The sequence below is a fragment of the Platalea leucorodia genome (genome assembly GCF_965183815.1).
Source record: "Platalea leucorodia genome assembly, chromosome: Z".
Taxonomy (NCBI): Eukaryota; Metazoa; Chordata; class Aves; order Pelecaniformes; family Threskiornithidae; genus Platalea; species Platalea leucorodia.
This window is the reverse complement of record NC_138858.1, coordinates 7,304,767-7,323,758: the sequence shown is the minus strand read 5'-3', so window position 1 is coordinate 7,323,758 and position 18,992 is coordinate 7,304,767.

The following is an 18,992-nucleotide window of genomic DNA, read 5'->3' as shown; positions in this document are numbered from 1 at the left end:
CACCTGGGATGATCAGTATGGTAAATTTTTAATAAGAAGATGAAGCATTCAGTGATTTACTGCTAATCCCATTGCGCGAGCTGGAGGAGGCTAAAGAACAAAGGTTTACGGTCCCTTTGGAGATTTGTTTCATCTGCACATCAGCCTACAATTAATGGCCATTTAACTGTTGTTCTCCTGCTGGACATTGGTGGATTGATTCAGTAAATAAAAGTGACAGAGCAGTGTCCCATGGCAGTATAATAGAAACTGGCTGCACCTGTTATTTGCGAATCATCGCTTGCCAGGGCATTGACCTTTTCTAGTCTAGCTAAAACTAACAGGAGAAATTATGGGACTGATTACTTAAATTTCATTGTAAGAACTTGTATGATAGAATCTCAGTTTCTTGAAATTCACTACAAACCACAGTACCATGTCACTATTACCAACTCCTCTCCTTTTCCTAACTAGTTGGTTAGTTAACACTCATCAAAGAAAAAAACAATGATTGCCTACTCTAAGGGCTTGTTGGGAGGAAAAGACTACTTTGTAATGAGCAGTATGTAACATCAAAGTCTTCTCTCTTTTTCCTGATGAATAAAAGAGGAAGGGAAGATTATGCTGAGAGAAGGAGAAAAACCAAAACCAAACCAAAACCCAAAAAGCTGGTGTAGCTCCTCCAAGCATCTGTGCTCTGCATCCCAATCCAGTTAGAAAACAGCTGCCATTAGATAACTGAGCATTTACAAATATTTAACAACAGATTTGTCTTCTATTTCAGCTGCCAGAGATATGAGGGGAAGGGTGGGAATAGAGAAGGAAAGAGAAGGCATGGCAGAATGATTTAATTTCTTTGTCCCTGCTGCTGTTACTTAAGTTAGCAGAGAAAGGAGACAGTGCTCTGAGTTTTACAGTTGACCTAATACTCTCATTTGCTCTGTTTCTCCTTTGGGGTTACAGCTGCTCTCTTGAAACAAGCTGGCTACAGGGATGGATTTAAAATTGGTTAGGATTCCAAAGGAGTGGCATGTGTTAATAGGGAATTCAACAGGGTTTGCACAGCATGTGCAAGATGGGGATCAGGACTTCAGGAACTGGACAGAACTGTTTTCACAGTTGAATTTGTCAGCAATGCCTGGGGATGTTTTCAGAATGCATCTCCAAGTTTATTCAATGATATCTTGATGAATACAAAAGGAGAAAACAGTAGGCCTTCTTTCCTTACTCAAATTTTAAAAGTGTAAAAGGAAGGAATAGTAATGACAGAAAACCTCTTTGGAAGGCATCTCCTAAGATGTGTAAAACATACTTACCCTTGGGAAGTGTGTAGGGAATTAGAAGCCAGTGGTTGGATTGAACCTAACCCCAAAAACACAGTTATGGGATTGTTTTATAGCTCATTTCTCTCTTTGTGTTCACTCCACACAACTGGAATATTGCATCTGTCTTCAGAGCATCTTCTTCACCTGGAGGGAAAGACAAAAAAACTCGACCCACTTACATGGCAGGGTATCCAAAGGAAGTATAGGCATTGTGTGAGCTGCTGCCCTGCGGAGCTAAGCTGCAGGAGCAAGGCAAAAACAGAAAAGCATGCTTATTAAAGCTTCATTGATTAAGACTAACAAAATCGTGACCTCCTCAGTGCCAGCATTTGGCTGATTACACTCACACTGTTCTCCAAAACCAGGAAAACACAGGTGCAGGTAGGCTGATACAGGAAGCCAGCTGAAATGGGCACAGAGTTGGGTTGGGGTGGGAAGCACAGCATGAATCCTCAGCCCCCCTGAGCCTCCTGGCAGGAAGCAGTGAGAGAACTGAATACAAATGTGGCTGGACTCATTTGCTGCACAGCTCAAGCCCTCTGCAGAAAGCCAGACATGTAAGCGTGTGGCTAACAATCCTAAAATTAACATGCTGTGTTCAAGTGGACTTTGAACAATTTGATTCCATTCTGTTAGCATTTGCTTCTCTGAAAATAGAGAGAGGAAGCAAGGAGGAGAAGGGGGAAAAAATAAGGATGAAAGTAAAGGACTAATAAAATCCAAACACAGCAGAGTGTGTCAGGCATCTTGAGAGGTCTCCTAGAGTCTGGAAGCCAGTGCATGTCAAAGACAGTCTGTGGTGTCACTGGTGCTGGAACCTATCTCAGTGAGGACTCACAAAGTCAGAATTGAGCTGGGTGATGCAAAAACAGTTCCTGAGGAACATAAGTAAACTGGGACTATCAGAAAAAAAGGAGATGCTAGGTTGCTTCCCTCGTATCTTTGAAAAAGCCATTAGTGTTTTGGAGAGTTTGGCCACCTTAACTTCCTTGCTGACTGGTCTACTGTTATTTGGATGCAGAGCAAAAGATGCAGCTCTCATCTTGTCTCTCTCTTAGCATCAGTTGTGTTGCCATGAACCAAATGCTACCATGCATATAATCCTCGAAATAAGAAAACTCTGGGAAGAAATGACTCGCTACACTTCTCAAGCAAGAAAAGGACCCCCTAGTGTGACATGGCAATTTACACAGAGACATCATAAGGCAGAATCTAAGTAAAGACAGAGATAATTGGTGAAAAGAGAAAACACAGAAAGGGAAGAAGGCTTAACCAAAGTCATGCAGCAGGACAGTAGCTGCACCATGAATAAATCACAGGTCTTGTGGTTTACTTCAAGGTGCAACAAGTAAAGTAATATTTCCTAGAAAGGCTTCTCCACTGTGAATTGGAACAGATCCTCATGTGAACAAACCATCAAAGTCTTTCCAGTGTCTGAACCTACGGAAAAACCTAGGATTTAATAGGTGGAAAATATGCTGGAGGTACAGCAATTAACAATGACATTTTGACTACTGATCCAGACATTTCTTGCTAACTTTTTTATTTTCCACCTTCTGTGTTTGTCTGTAATTGTACATCTGCTCAAATATAAGCCGCTTGGGTTCCACAGCAGATTATTCAAAACTACCTCCAAAACACAGGGAAATTACTCTGCGTTTTGTGTTCATCCGTTGTTCCTACTACTTCTTTAAAAAAAACTTTTATTCCTCATGGTAGACATGGCACCTCTTGGGTGAGTCAAGGCTGGCGATCTTTAATTAAATTAATCAAAGCCAGGGACAAAATCTGCGGGGAATATCGGGAAAGCCTCTAGGTTAATTAATCAGACACAGACAAGTAGTTTAGGCCCAAAACATAGTTGTTGTACTTTCTTAAAAGGCGAAGTGATATGAATAGAAATATTTTCAGGTGCTGTTTTTAAAGGGCAGTGAAAAAAGGTATCATTCAGCCATTCAGCTCATACAAGGTCATAGATGATTTATCCTAGTAAAGGCAAAATACTTTTAATTTTAGCTCTAGCCTCTCTCCACATTGTTCCTCAACTCCCATTCAATTTCCTATTCTTGTTCTTTTTTCTTTTTCTGTGTTGTAAGTACAAATTTACTGCTCTTGAAAACAAGTAGCTAATTACCCTGGGACGAAACCAGGCAAAGTGGCAAAAATTGTATCTTCTTTTGCTCCTGTGTAATGACAGAAATTGCACATTTCTGTCATTGTAAATAATCTGCTATGTGCCCCAGAACTCAAAATCAGTTGAGGGCAAACCATAACGGGAAGCTCTACAACAGAGACATTGGTGGTCTCTCTTGACCATACAAAGGCAATATGGCCAGTGAAACCATCATGCCTGTATACAAAAAGCATCACATGGGATGCCAGACAGACTTTTATGGGACTAATGGAGGGAATTGACAGGAATTGCTAGTAGCTCCTTTTTGGATGAGTCTTTACATTGTCTCTCAACAACCTTTCTCATTGCTCTCCTTGCATCAATCACCCTTTCACCTCATAACTAGCAACGAGGTCTAGAAGGCCATTTTTTCCAAATCAATATTTTAGACAAATGTCCACAAAAGTCTTGGGTGAAACCTTAATTTTATTTTTGACATGGCCATGTCCAGGTCTTGGAGGTCCCAGAATGAGGTAGGTCTGGCAACGCAGTTTAGTATCAAGACACAGAAAGATGGTCCCCACATTTTCACAGGGTTCCCATTTTCTTTACATTAATTTTCTACCGTAATCTTTTCAGTCCTGTCTCCTCTATCTGATGTTTTATACTTTGCATATGCCTCTTTCTTGCCCTTGATTGCTTTTTGCCCGCTCATATTCATTCAAATTAACCTCTTTTACTTCCAGCATATTTATTGCTAGTTGGCATGAATAACCCTTGGGTATAAATTAATTTATATTTGAATACTTTCAATTTCCACTCTAATTCATATGTTTCAGTTAAGCCCCTGATGTCAAAAAGCCTCTCTAGGGAAGAGTGGATGGCTCAGGGGATAGGTAATAAGCTCCCTTGTCTTTTCCCTGTAGAGCACTGGTTCAACTGGGCCTTCAGAGACTTGGTAATAGCTGACAGTCCTTATTCTTCACTGGTTTTACAGACTGTTGAGCTATACAGGCTCCAGTGCCTTCATATCCTCATTAAAACTGGGCAGAGAAAGAAAATGTTTTTTCTTCAGATGTATTTGGTCAAATATAATTTTAAACAAGAGTCCATTCAGACTATACTTACATACTTCCTCCTAGCAGTTCCCAGAATATATAAAATTTGGGGGTTTTAATATATATATATATTATATCATATATATATATAACATTTTGGTTTATTTGTGTTTACTTAAGAACTAGGAAGAGTTGTTTTTTTTTTATGAATCAGAGCATATTGGTGAGAGGCAAACAAGCACGACTGCAGAGGAACCAGCCTATCTGTTGTTCTTATTTTTATTTTGCCACTAAAACAGCTAGAAATTTCAGCTGAGGTCAGGATCTGTTTATGCAAGGTGGGGTACACGTGCACGGTAAGAGGGATGATAGATCCCAAAAGAGCTTACTGTCTGTATAATGAGTGGGAACAAAATGTCTCCCAATAGCATGGCTTATACCTCTGATGCCTTCAGAGGAATGTGACAGGTAAGAATTGGATGAAAAGCCTGCTAAAGAGCTGCCTATCTCTTTCTGTCAGGTAGGGAAGGAACAGAACTCTTTTTACAACTACGTATCTATGTATCTAGGCAAATATACTGATCTTTCATGTGCAAATAGACATTTTAAAATATTCTAAAATCCCTACACCAATTTATTTCCTGCTATTTCACCCTTCTTTCCCCACAGATGCAAAACGTCTGTGATTTGCTCAGTTTTCCCTGTTATTTATAACACTGGGGTCACCCAATTAGGCAACAAACAGGGGAAAGAAAAAAAAAAAAAAAGAGGTGGCAGAGGTGACCAATCATATGGCATAAATAGTGAATCACAATTCGTGGACATTCATAGCCAGCACCTTGCAAGAAATCCATAGGCTCAAAATTGTTCACACAAACTGCTCAAGGAGCAAGTGCAATGACACTAATCCATAAAGGTCACATTCTACACTTGCAGATTCCTCAAGCAGAAAAAGAAAGGGAGGGGGGCTAGATTAGTTGCATAAATTATTTGCAATGAATATTCCAAGAAGCTCTAGTTGTGTTTGTTTGTCACTTTCTACCCTAATGTCAATTACTCAGGACCAGATGTTAGCACACATTGATGACAACACTCCCTCCAGGTCCTGAGGCAGAAAGTAATGAGTGAATGTGGAAGATCTATGCTAAAATAATCTTTAATGGACTAAGGTCCAGGTTTTCACATGAATTTAGGTATCTAAATCCCTTTGGAGACCTCAGCTGTAGAATTCTGCACACAATTCAGCAAATGCATCAAGGACCTCTGTCAGCTACTTGTTTTTCTCTGGTTTTGCTTCTGCCAATCTGTCTGTTTGACAGAGAAAGAGGGTCAAAGAGACCCTGAAAATCTGAAATAAAATGAAAAAAAAAAAAAATTGGTGGTTTGCTCTGATGCCAGGAAAAGGACTGGTTCAGTGCTATCAACAGTACCTAAAACTATCTATAGTTTTTGAAAATATCTTATCTTCTTCTGATTTGCCATAAAAAATTATTTTTAAAATTAGGCCTGCTTTTTTGTAGTTTCTGTAAAAAGAAATATTGAAGTAACTTTTCCTATTGAGTTTGGGCATTTCCCGTTTTTTTTCATGTATTGTTTTTACCTTGGAAGTGTTTCTTAGAGTTTCTCATAAATAGACTGGTTGTCTAAACCATATCACAAACAGAGGCTCTATGATCTTGGCTTAAGCTCATAGTATATTATGTGAAACATATTACTATCAGGCATCATGGAGGAGACAGTCCAGTAAGGAAACATGTTTTATATGGAGGATTGTGGGCATTTGGCACTCCAATTCTGGTTCCCATAAGGCACCACAGTGCTGTAACCAGATGCAGTTTACTATTGAACTGGGTCCAAATGAAACATTCACATTTAATTTAACACACCAAAATTAAATATTTTGATCTGGGAATCTGGAAGCATTTTGTTTTGACTGAAAATGTCAAAACAAAACATTCCAGCATTTCTGAGTATTTTTTTTTCCCCAAAAATTTTTCATGTAGAGAAAAATTATACTTTGACTTTTTTGTCTTGAGTTTTAGATAACAAAAAAGAAATAGGAGTGGAAGGGATCTAAAGAGGTCATCTAATCTGTTGTTTTGCCTAAAGAAGTTCAGGTATTCTAATGTCATGCCGAACCAAACAAGATATTCTCCAAATCTTCCACAGAGATTTCCCAGCCAATCACCACAATCCTGGTGTTCCACCTTGCTCACAATTAGTTTTTCCTACTGATTAACCTAAATCCTCCTGCTGCAGTGTCACTTCTATTACCTGTCACGCTGCTTCTTTATTTTTACAAAAGTCATCTGTTTATTTAATGAAGATTTTCAGTGTGACTTTCAGTTTGTAGATTAAGACACACAAACTCAAATACAGTGTCTTTCTGTGGGCTATGTGTCTCAGCTCCATGATAACCATAAGGGTGCAATTCATTTTGCTTAAATATAGATTATGTTGCCACTCAGGGTACTGTAGAGTATCTGCAGTGTCCACATGGGACAGGCAGGTACAGCACAGAGCCTTTGAGAAATGTTCTCTCTGTGGAGCAGCAGATAGAAGCAAAGCCACATACACCAGGGCTTTACAAATGGCACTAGATATTAGGCAACAGATTTGGGCTTTGGAAACCAGCGAAATGCAACCACTATAGCCTAAAGAAAACTAAAATGCAGATGAGTATATTGGGTGTCTATATGCTTAGCTTACATGAAAATATCTGTATGCAGATACCTACATATAGGTGTTTTCATCTGCAAATTGAATCTGACCTTCAGTGTCCACTCCCTTCAACACTATTCTGTTTTCTTTTCTCTAGGCTAAAAATCACTGATTCTTTCAGCAGTTGCAGTATTTTTTTCTAGATTTTGGTTATTCTCATTGTATTCCTCCATCTCTCCTTATAATTATTCCTATTAGTCCTATAATTAGTTCTTTTCAGAAGAGATGTTCTCCTGAATCTTGTTCCTTCTTATAATGGTTTCCTACATGATCTTCTCCACTAAATTTTAGAGTTGTTGGAGCCTGTCTTAAATTCATTTGTTTCCTTTTTACCTTTTGTTGCTCTTTCTTCAAGGGTTACACACTCATTCATTTCATGGCTACTTTATCCTAAGTTCACTACTTATTTCACATTCCCAGATAGCTCTTTGTCATTGATTAGAAGGATTCCTAGAAGAACTTTCATCTTGATTTTTCTGCTTCTTAAAAAAAAATAAAAATAAAAATAAATAATCAATATACTTTTTGAAGTCATGTTAGACCATAAGGTCTCTCCAGCATGTGTTTCCAACATAATATGATGCCAAAATAAGTGTTTCAGAAACGAAAATTGTTCCTCTCTCATATTTACTGCAAAACATGTTTCAATATATAAACCAAAGATGATAGTAAGGATGAAGTACACTTCAATCCTTATTTAGCAATGCATTTAAGCTTACCTAATTTGTGGTCAATTGGCTTTAGCTAGATTATTCATCCTCTTAAATCATGTGATTAAGAACCTTGTTGAGTTAAATGCTTGATGAATATTTCAATATGTATGTGTGTCATGTTACAAGATCAAGTCAGATACACACAACTTTGCATCGTAAATTTTGTAGTTTCATCAGAACTAGTTCTCTCTCTCTTGCAAAGCAGACTACTTTGTTCCTGTTGTTGTTAGAGTAGTCTTTGATATGTCGTTACTATGAGGTTCCGCCTGTAGTGGCTTGCAAAAGAACAGTCAATTGAATATATATATTGCTAATATTCTTCTGAGTCAGAAATGTCAGGAACTTGGATTCAATTTCTTATTTTGACATTATGCAATTCCCATTCATTCTTTAAAGTGTATAAATCACTCCCAGTCATTCTGTCTTCTGCTCTTTTCTGGAATCAAAGGCAATTCCTTAAAAAAAAAAAAAGGAGGAGGAGATAAAAACTTAATCACTGAATACTGCCTAAAATCATCTACATATCATTGCATTATTTAGGGCCAGAAATCTGGCAACACATGCAACCAGAGGATCCTCTTCCCTCCAAGATTTTCTGATTCTAACTCTCAAAATAAGGACACTGACAAGTATTTTTAACATATTTCTACTGATATTGCATAAATCCAGAAGCATTTATATGCTAATCAAATCAAAATAGACATGATTAGTGAGTGGAGAGTGTCAAGATGGCTGTCCTTTTGCCATCAACCCATGATAACAGCACTGGTGCTGCATTAAAGTGCTGAATATTGTATAAGCTGAGAAAGGTTATAGGACATGACAGACTTAGATAATAGTAAACCCTGAGAAATCATACCCTGCCTATTACATATTTATTATGCATTACAAATTGTAAATATTTTAAAAAAATAAAAAACCCCAAAGATACAGTGTGGGTAAATTCTTAATACTTAATGAAATTATTCATGATATACAAAAAGCAGCCTAACTCAACAAATAAGATGAAGGTTAATGCATGCGGATGAATATAAAAGAGAACCCAGCCCTGACGACTAATATGCTGTGTCCTTCCCCTGGTTGATCCCAGAGTGAAATTAATGCAACCTCATTTTCATGGTTAAGAGCTATCCCTAGCACTGAGGTGCAGAAGACCAGATAGGATGCAAAGAGCAAAATCCAGACACTTTCTTTCCTTCCATTTCTCAGAAGCTTTCTTCACAGCTGAGTAGTTTTGGAGATATATAGTTATATACGTATATTAAAAAAAAAAAAAAACAAACCATTCTGTATTTATCCCCCTCAATCTACATATTTAATTCATAGTTTTTCAGCAGTTTGTTTTATCCATTTTCTAACTCAAAAGGTCAGTCATAAGTTGAAGAGATCTGTGATATGTAATGATAGCTGAAAATAACAGGAAATTCAAGAAGAGGTAAACAAAAGGAGCAGGAATAATAGGCCCATAGGGGATTTCTTCCTCTTTCAAGGATTTCTGATGTTCTTACTTATAATGATCATAGATCACAGTGCATCATGTCTACAATTTCACTTCCCCTTCATTTGTAGCTGCAACAGTCTGATGGCTGTAGAGTGAAAATGAGTCAGGAGCCATTTGTGGTTATTAGAGATTCTCTAGCACTTTTGCCAGTCTGTAATGTCAGCCTGTGTCCTGGCCAGATAATAAATGACATGTTTACCTTCTGTCCTTTCCTAAATGATTTTAGCCCTTTGCCTGGGCATTTTACACATTCCCGTTCCCTGAGTTAAGTGATGGGGTAGTGCTGCTAAGCAGTGTTAAACATCCTTCCCGCCAAAGCACAGGAAAAAAGACCACCCACATACTGCAGAAGAGGAGAAGGGAATATTGCAGCTCCCTCAGTCTCACCAACTTGAAAGAAAAGGCACCGCACTGGGAACTGCAACTCTCTGTTGTTAATCTCTCCCACTTAATGACTACTTGCAGCAACTTTCTTCCTCAGTAATGCTTCACAAAGGCTATTTAGTTCTGCCTCATCACACCTCTCTTTCCTAAATCCCATTATTTGCAACTAGAATCCTGGACTATAAAGACGGAGGTTTGATCTACGAACTCCCCTATCTCTTGAGACAGGCTATTTGAGGTTGACGATGTTGATCACTCGCAGCATGGTCTGCAGGGAAGACTTCCTCCTGCCCCAGTTTACAGCCCCAGCTGCTGTAGGCTGGCTGTCCAAGGCTGCCCATCTGAACTTCTACGCTATAAGGCCAATATTGGTCCCATCCGACTTCTGGTGCTTAACTGAGTGTGCTGGTTTTGGCTGGGCTAGAGTTAATTTTCTTCTTAATAGCTGGTATAGTGCTGTGTTTTGGATTTAAGATGAGAATAATGTTGATAACACACTGATGTTTCAGTTGTTGCTAAGTAGTGTTTATACTAGTCAAGGGCATTTTAGCTTCCCATGCTCTGCCAGGTGTACAAGAAGCTGGGAGGGGGCACAGCCAGGACAGCTGACCCAGACTGGCCAAAGGGCTATTCCATACCATATGACATCATGCTCAGCATATAAAGCTGGGGGAAGAAGAAGGAAGGAGGGGGAGACATTCGGAGTGATGGCATTTGTCTTCCCAAGCAACTGTTACGCGTGATGGGGTCCTGCTTTCCTGAAGGTGGGTGAACACCTGCCTGCTGATGGGAAGTACAGAATGAATTCCTTGCTTTGCTTTGCTTGTGCATGCGGCTTTTGCTTTACCTATTAAACTGTCTTTATCTCAACTCACGAGTTTTCTCACTTTTATCTTTCTAATTCTCTCCCCCATCCCTCCTGGGGGAAGTAAGCAAGCGGCTGTGTGGTGTTTAGTTGCCAGCTGGGGTTAAACCACAACACTGAGGTACCTCCAGAAGGCTTTCCACCTCCAGAAGGCATTTATTCTCCAGAATTACTGCCTCTCTCCCTTCACCAACTTTAAAGGAAATCAAAAGCCACTGGTCCTTAACTAAGATATCTCAGTCCAGTCCTTAAAGCTACATAAGGGGAAAGAAGATGAGTCAGAGAACTTTGAGCACCAGCTCCTGAAGCAGGATTGCTGGCCACCTCTTCACTATACAGCAGTTGTGGAAACATGAAGCCATGGAGACTGATTTGTGACCTGCATTTTTTTCACACATGTAACAGGGTTGTAGATGGGTGTGTGTGAATCTTCACAGTGTGTAATCCATGGTTCTGGCTGTCTATTCTTCAAGCTTAGCCTCATAACATAAATGAAAGGATGTCCTTGTTTTTGTTTCCTCAAATCTTCCTCAACAGCCTTCTAATAAAGAAAGAGAAATGGCAGATTTTCTAGTGTATCTGGAAAATTAGGAAATCTCAGCTCTGGCAAATCCATGAGGGATTGAATCCTACAAGTGAGGATAACTTACAGGGGATGTTTTTCTCTGTGTAATACTTGTGGATACTTTAACTTGTGGCCTCTGCTGATCCCACCTAACCAAATCTAAGGGAAGGACCTAACTCAGCTAGTTGTGTCCTCAACATAGGAGACCACAGAGCAAACCAAGACAAGAACAGCAGAGACAACAAAATTAAGATGGTTCTTTTTCTTTCTGTTTTTGTTGTAATACCCACTGTCTACAAATCTCTGGTGTAATGAAAGTCTTCCCACCCCTCCTTGAAGTCTTCCTCTTCCCCAGGCATGTCCCACATCACCAGGACAGAAGACCACTACAGTACCTCTGTGCCTCGAGTAATACACTGGGACTTCTCTCAGCTCAGACCTGTAATAAAAGGCCCCACAGAAACCCCTTAATTCCTACTGACCCTTTGGTCTTGTGGGTACCATCTTGGTAACTTGCATATAGATGACAAATTGCACAGGGGATTTAGAAACTGAAAATGCATCACCACTGAGCACAGGGGGAAAAAAAAGTCTTGTTTATTATATCTGTTCTCTCCTCTCAGATCAGAAACTCAGTCTTATTTAATTAAGTTGTAAAGGTTTTCCTTGTAAATAATCACTTTATCATAATTTCCTGAAACTATCTAATAGGAGTTGGATGTAAATCAGAACATTTATCATACTTCCTACTGTCAGTGTCATCACATCTTGAACCTCTGGATCTTTCTGAGTAATTGATATATCCTTGCCTTCCCTCCCTCCCTGCCTCTCCTTCTCTTCTTCCCCCCTCCTTCCCCACCACCTCGGGTTGGGGAAAGCAGTGCCAACACTCTGAAGAACAGTCTCAGCAGTGGAATGTCATTAAAATTAAAAAATACTGATGTAAGGAATGAACAGAAATAAACAACGGATAATTTAGGAACTAAAAACAGTGACATAAGGTACAGAATAATGGAATATGGAAAAAAAAAAAGTGATGATGCCTTGTTGACAGATTGTTGTCATTCAACTCTCAGGGGCTTTGTCACAACCTTCCAGTAGGGATGCAGTCTTGAACATCTGGCCGGCAACTGGTGCAGAACCTCTGGGCTGTGCTCCTGCGGGGAGGGAGCAGGAGACCCAGGGGGGGAAGCAGGGACCCCTGCTCTGCCTCAGCCTCCACCGTCATGTATTTTCCTTCTGTGATTCCTTCGGAGTAACGTGGCTGTTGGGCCAGGCTAACGTCTCAGTGAAAAATTGAGTTACATTAAACCAGCCTTAAAAATATACTGCCAATGTTTTAGCATTCAGAGCTGGTTTTGGCTCTTTTCACCGTAGCACTTGAAGATTGCATGTAAACCTCAAAGGAAGAAATGGGAACTTGGATGGATGTGTCTGCAGGAGGGTCGTACCTCACCACTTTGTTGCTTAAGCCATTCTGTCATCATGCAACTTAAAGTACAGTTCCTTCCTGGCCATATGCAGCCCTTCACAGGGATAACAAGTTTTATCTGGAGCAGGAGTGGGCCACTACATTGAACACAACAGAAAAAAAAAAAAAAAAACCAACTGTCAGGCCAAGTCTATTTTCATTTGCAAAAAAGAAACTGCAGTGAATCAGTGCAGCTACCCTACGGAGGTCAGACGACCCTTTGAGTTAACATTTCAAAAGTGAGCAATTACTGAGCCAGCCAAAACTTGAGATTTCATGGTGCAAAAAGTGCAGAGGCTTTTATTTGTTTGGTTTTTTCCTCATGTGACTTCAAAATTAATTTTCTCAGATGGAAAATGAGGCTTTCTGGAACTTTTATGATACAAATCACAGGATAAAAGGCCTCATCTTAGACTAGCAAACAGTTTGGGAGCTTGGAAAATACCACTATAGAAAACCAGGCATTGCAGAGAAATGAATATGGATATTCCTGTTGAATGTCTATGTCATTAGGTTATATACGTCTATAGAGATTTCTGGTTTCTGACAAATACCCCGAGGCCAAGTTGGTATGAAATATTTTCAAAATTCTTTTTTGGCTAGAAATTTCATCTTGGATTCAAGACACCTTCCATATAAAAATTTAATCAAAACTTATTTGTGTTCCTTTGGGTATGTGTGTATTATGTGTTTATGTGTGTGTTCACACAAGTATTTTTTCTATGAAAAGGTTTATATTTTTGGAGGAAGTTTGCAATAGGTTTGGGGGTTACCCTACTTATATGGATTACTAGCATACCTCTTTTTTTGAAAAGAGTGGTGGTGGTGCTAGTGTTTTTGTTGTTGTTTTTTCTTAGGCAAAATAATTCTATTTCTAATCTAATCTAGAACAAAAATAAACCTGTGTTTCATTTCTAGATCTCAATACACTTCTCAAGGGAGGTTAACATCTTTGTAGAAAAAGACTGTGAAGTAGAGAGAGAAAGTGCAAATCTGTCTGGCATACCACACTGCTTCTTGAAAATTTACCATTATAATAACTTTTATAGCCACAAAATTTACACCTGTACTAAATGAGAATGATGATTTAACTGTGCTATTATAGTTAAGGGGGCAAAAAAGTACATGTCTAAACCACTGAATTTTTCTGAAGAGATCTGAGTGCAGCTCTCAGGCCTCCTGCGTGACTTTCTGCTCAGGTCAGCGCTTCAGCTCTCATTCCCTAGGAGAAGAGGTTGCCCTGTCTTCATAAACCGGGACTTGTAAAATTGCAGTGGTTGTTTTCAATCAAAAGATATTGATATGAGTGCTGGAATTGCTAGGTGAATTTTATGGTTTTTGTTCAAGAGAAAGAGTGTGAGATTAGACTATAATTGTTCCTTCCAGCCTTGCAAACCCATAAATATTTCTATTGAATTAATAATGGTGATGAGCTGATTTCTGCTGATCTTACCTCTGCTGGTTTTACGTTCTTAACTGAATAATGTGAGCAGATCTAGGCTCAATAGCTTAACATTATGACAGTAATCACTAAACTATATAAATGTCTGTCATGGGTTTTAAAATTGTTGCATCAGATAATTATTAGTTGCCTTGATCTTAACAGCTATGGGAAAATGTTTAATTGCATTACATTACATTTTATTTATTTAAGCAGTGCGTTTGTTTGATCCAGAGCACCAGGGAAGGCTGAGAGAACATAAATTAATATTATCTGACAGACCAGAAGTGTGGTCTGATCTACTCTGTAGCACATCCATCTAAAGGGAACCAAAAAAAGTAGCTAGAATTATGACACAATCCAGTATTACAGGTAGAAAATGTTGCGAGACTTATTATTAAATCTATTAGATGATAGATTGCTTTGGAAACAACCATATGAAACGACGGATGGGTGGATTAATTTACCTACTCATCCACGGGTCTTTGACAGTTGACAGTATCTAAGTCCTAGATTCATAGTGGGTATGAAGTGATACTTTGCTGAGAGTGCAATTGCTGTTAGTTAGGTCTTTTTCTTGGAAGCAGGATTTTCGGTTACGAGTGAAGTACCTAAATCCCACCTTCAGTAAGGTTCAGACAATCCAGTCCCTTTGGAAATCTGAGTCAAAGTATCTAGCCTAGTAATTTGCTGAACAAGAAAAGTTTTTTTTTTTTTTCTTTTTTACTGGACTCCTTCAAAGATTAGCTTTTTGGTTTAAGGAAAATCAGAAGTAATAATCCCAGCAGGGACTCAACTAGCAGTCAGAAGACTTGATCTTCCTGGATATCTACCAACCTTTTAAGTGAAACTAATCAAGAAACTTTACTAGTGTATACTAACATTTCTTCTCTTACCTTTTATGTCTCCTGCTGAGTTTAGGATAACTGAGTTTTTATACACAGCTCTTTAACCGCATGGGATTCTGACTGTGATCAGAAGACATGTTTATTATTAATTTAGCCACAAACTAAACTTCAAGAAAAGTAAGTTCAAGACATTGTGGACACAAAGACCCAGACATAATATGTATTTATGTATAATCGGTGGTTCTAAAGACTGAAATCTACACTCAGATGGCCTTTATGAGTCTATCTTCTCTGATGACTACTATAGTCAGTGTGATATTGTCCCTGATATGGACACCTTGCATCTTTAAAAATAATGTCTATCTAGAGCTTATGAAAACTTCACAAAAAATAATTGCAAATGTCTTCTCAGAATTTCTCTAAGTACTATCTATTGTTCTTATTTCAGGAAATTTTGTTTGACTAGGCTGAGCACACAAGGAAAAAAACCTGTTTTTCAAGAACCTTTTTGTGTTTTACTTTTGTAAATCTCACTTGCTTCCTCACTAAGGTATCTCAGTTATTCCTTTTTAATTAGGAGAAATAAATCCAGGTGTTAAAGTTTACATTGACAATGCAGAAAAAAAAAAGGCACTATACCCCAGTTCTCAGGCAATACCCAATTCTCAGTTGGTCTTATGATCCATTTCAGAACCAGAAATCTTATTTTCACTTTCCCCTAATATAACTCACTCAATTCTACATTGATTTATTATGCTTCTGTGCTGTAAATCTTATTAGCTCTGTGTGCATGTTTCTTTTACAAATACAATAGTGCCAGAAGTTTGTCCTCATCATAGTCAGACACTGTGTGAGCTTAATGGAAAAAGATAGCATGAAAATGAAGCCAGTTGAACAAAAAGAAGTGGAACTCAAAAATACTAAATATTGTAAGAACAGATGTCTAAATTGAAATGTAGTTGCACCTATTTGAAAGATGTTTCCATCCTTTTTTTTTTTTTTTTCAAAGTCTTTGGGAGCCTGGGTAAAGAGGTGTCATGGACTCATTTCTCTCCTTATTTATGTCCCAGATTCATTTGGAATTGATGTGGATCAGCTAAGCTTTCCCCTTTTACCTGATCTTCAACATATTTGAGATTTGCTTGCTATCATGGGACTGTCTGAAGTTACAAAAAAGTAGTAAAGTGACAGAGAGACTAACTCAAACCATACAAAAACTAGACATGTAAACATCTTTCATGCACTTATTAATTCCTCTCTGGCTTTATTTCAGCACAGATGCATCTGTAAATGTTAAGCCAAGAAACTGAATCTTTACCAAGAGACTTCTAGGAGTACAACCTTTGCAAATAAAACCTGTGTTATTTCTCTCACCTATTCCTGAATTATTTGTATGTTGTGTACTAAAGAGTAGCATCTGAAAACTAAGAGCTGATTTTCTGTATTGTTTGCACAAAGGATGAAACTGGAATGTCCCGGATGCTTAGAAGACAATAGTCTGCCTTAGACAAATTCTAGGTAAGGACCAGAATCTGAGCCTTTTTCTCCCAGCTTATTGCCTGCCATTTTCTTCCAGTTTCAGAACAGAAGACTCACAGCTCTCTCTTGCACACTTATTTCATCTTGAGAAGAATAAAAAAGAAAAGGAAAAAAAAAAGGAAAAAAGAAACAAAGAACCCTGAGTAGTGGGAGAAACTTGATGCTAAGCAGATGTCCAAATAAGATGAAATGTGCTTCTCCATACATTACCTAGGGGAAAGCATATACCTCCATGATGCACACTTCCTCTCACTCTCTTTCTTCATATTCAGACTTTTACTCAGTATAGTTGCAGTGTTTTCCCAAAAAATTATAGTTAAATTCCTGAGAGAGATGGTCTATTCCTTGATTATTTAGATATTTAGAGATGACTTTTGAGTTAGATGACTCAGAGACCAGTTCAAGGACAGCTTGCATTCTGAGGCTGTTCATGAGAAGCAGCAGGGTTGTGCTATTTGAAAAGTTACTAAGTTAAACAAATCCCTGGCTATGGAAAGAAGTTTTCTGGCTTGACTTGTTAAAGCTGACCTCACCAGGGAACACCTCCCAGGCCCTGCCTGCAAGGATGTGTTAGGACCCTTGAGCCATTGTCATCCTCTCCTTAAATCTTGTATGGATCATTCCTGCAGCAACCCTTGCCCTCCGTTCTCCAAGGTCTAAGATATGTGCTTTATAGTCCTTGAGCATATGACAGTTCTGCCAGACAGTTTGTAAGGAAGATTCACTTCACTTACCCTAAATGAAACTCCAAACTATCTGGGTTAGCTTTCCAATTCTGTTTCACAAACATTCTCTTACCTTGAATCAATCATGCAGTTTTGTGTTTCTTACTTCTGAAAAATGGTTTATAACACGTCTCTACTGCAAAATGGTTTTGTCCACATAAGCATTAGAAATTGTACAATGCTACGTCAAGGGAACCATAGAAACACCAAACCAAAATTTAACTTAGAGGTGCTTGAATGGAAAACATCCTAAAATCACAAGGTCTTACTATTATAACTCTTCTTTCTTCCTCTGCTGCATTCAGTATTGGCCTCTTTCACAAGCAATTGGTACAACACAGGAGTGGATGGACCATTGGTCAGTATTGTTATGCCAGTTCTTAATTATTTAATGTTCTGGTACAGATTTTTGCAACAGCATTGATGCTTAATCTAATTTTTTAGAAGGAGAAGATGTCAGGCTGCCTTTTCCATTAGCTCTCACAGTCTATTTAGTTTTCCTAGGTTGTTTGGAAGCTTGATGGGGTTTAATTGAAAATGTCAGAAGGGAACGTTTTAATTTGACTGCATTTGATATTGTGGCTAATGCATTCGGCAATTCATTGTAATTCAAAGCACTCTTCACATTCCACAACTGGCATTATTATTATTTTAAAAGGTGAGATCTTTCATTGTTAATCAACATGGGGTGCTTAGAGTAGTTTATACTGTGTGTTAATATTTTTTATATTTATGTGTTATACTTTTACGAGGGCAACAACAAATGTGTATTTTATGGTCTAATAAAGTCCTCCCCTCAATCTTCAAGTTCCAAAAGATCACAAAATATCTCAGTTCTCTGGACCTGATTAATTTTTCAATTGTTGGGCCAGAAAGAGAGCACAAAAGAGTACACACTAGAGAGAGCAAATATCAATTTTTATTAGAGCAGTCACATAGGATATGAGAAGGTGAAGGTTAAGCCCATTTCCAGTTCTTATTTAATCACTTGTATAAAGATGCGTCTTGAAAGACCAAAAGGACTGCAACACAGGTAACACAATTCCTATATTTTTAAAGAGTGGCTCTGAAATACAGGTTCATGCTCCAAATACCGTTTTCAAAAATTATTTCCATTTTCACGTGAACATCAGAGTCCCCAGTTGCCAGGTATAACAGACCACAATGAGACTGCCTAAAAGACTATACCTGGCTCTCTTACAGGATCCGGGAGACATAACCTAAAAATACATATCTGAACAAGTCTAGGATAAGATTTTTCTCCAGTTCAAGTTTTTCCATACTTTAAATGTTAATTTATTGCTCCCAGACTAAAGGCCTGGACCTGTCACAACTCCATTCCTCGTAGTCACAACCAGCTACTTCCCAGCCCCTCCTGTAGTATAGCAATCAGCCGCTTTTTACATACATCTGGCAAAGGTACAACACAGAATCAAGTCAGGGTCATCTTCTTTCCCTGGGAAGTCTTCTGCCCTAAATAATTTTGTTTACCCTTGTGATATTTCAGGAAAATGTCTTTTTTGAGAATCCTGAAGAGAACTGTGTATGAATTGTTACAATTAGTAGCTTGGAATTTCCAGATATAGATGATTTTGTGCCTACCTATTTGTGAGCAGCTTGAACCATGCAAGACTTTTTACTAGAATAAATATAGTACAGGGTTAGGCAAATAAGAGGTTCACTGAAAGCTGAGATATTTCAGAGCCTCAGTTCTCTGTTGATTCCGCTCTGAGCATTTTAAGTG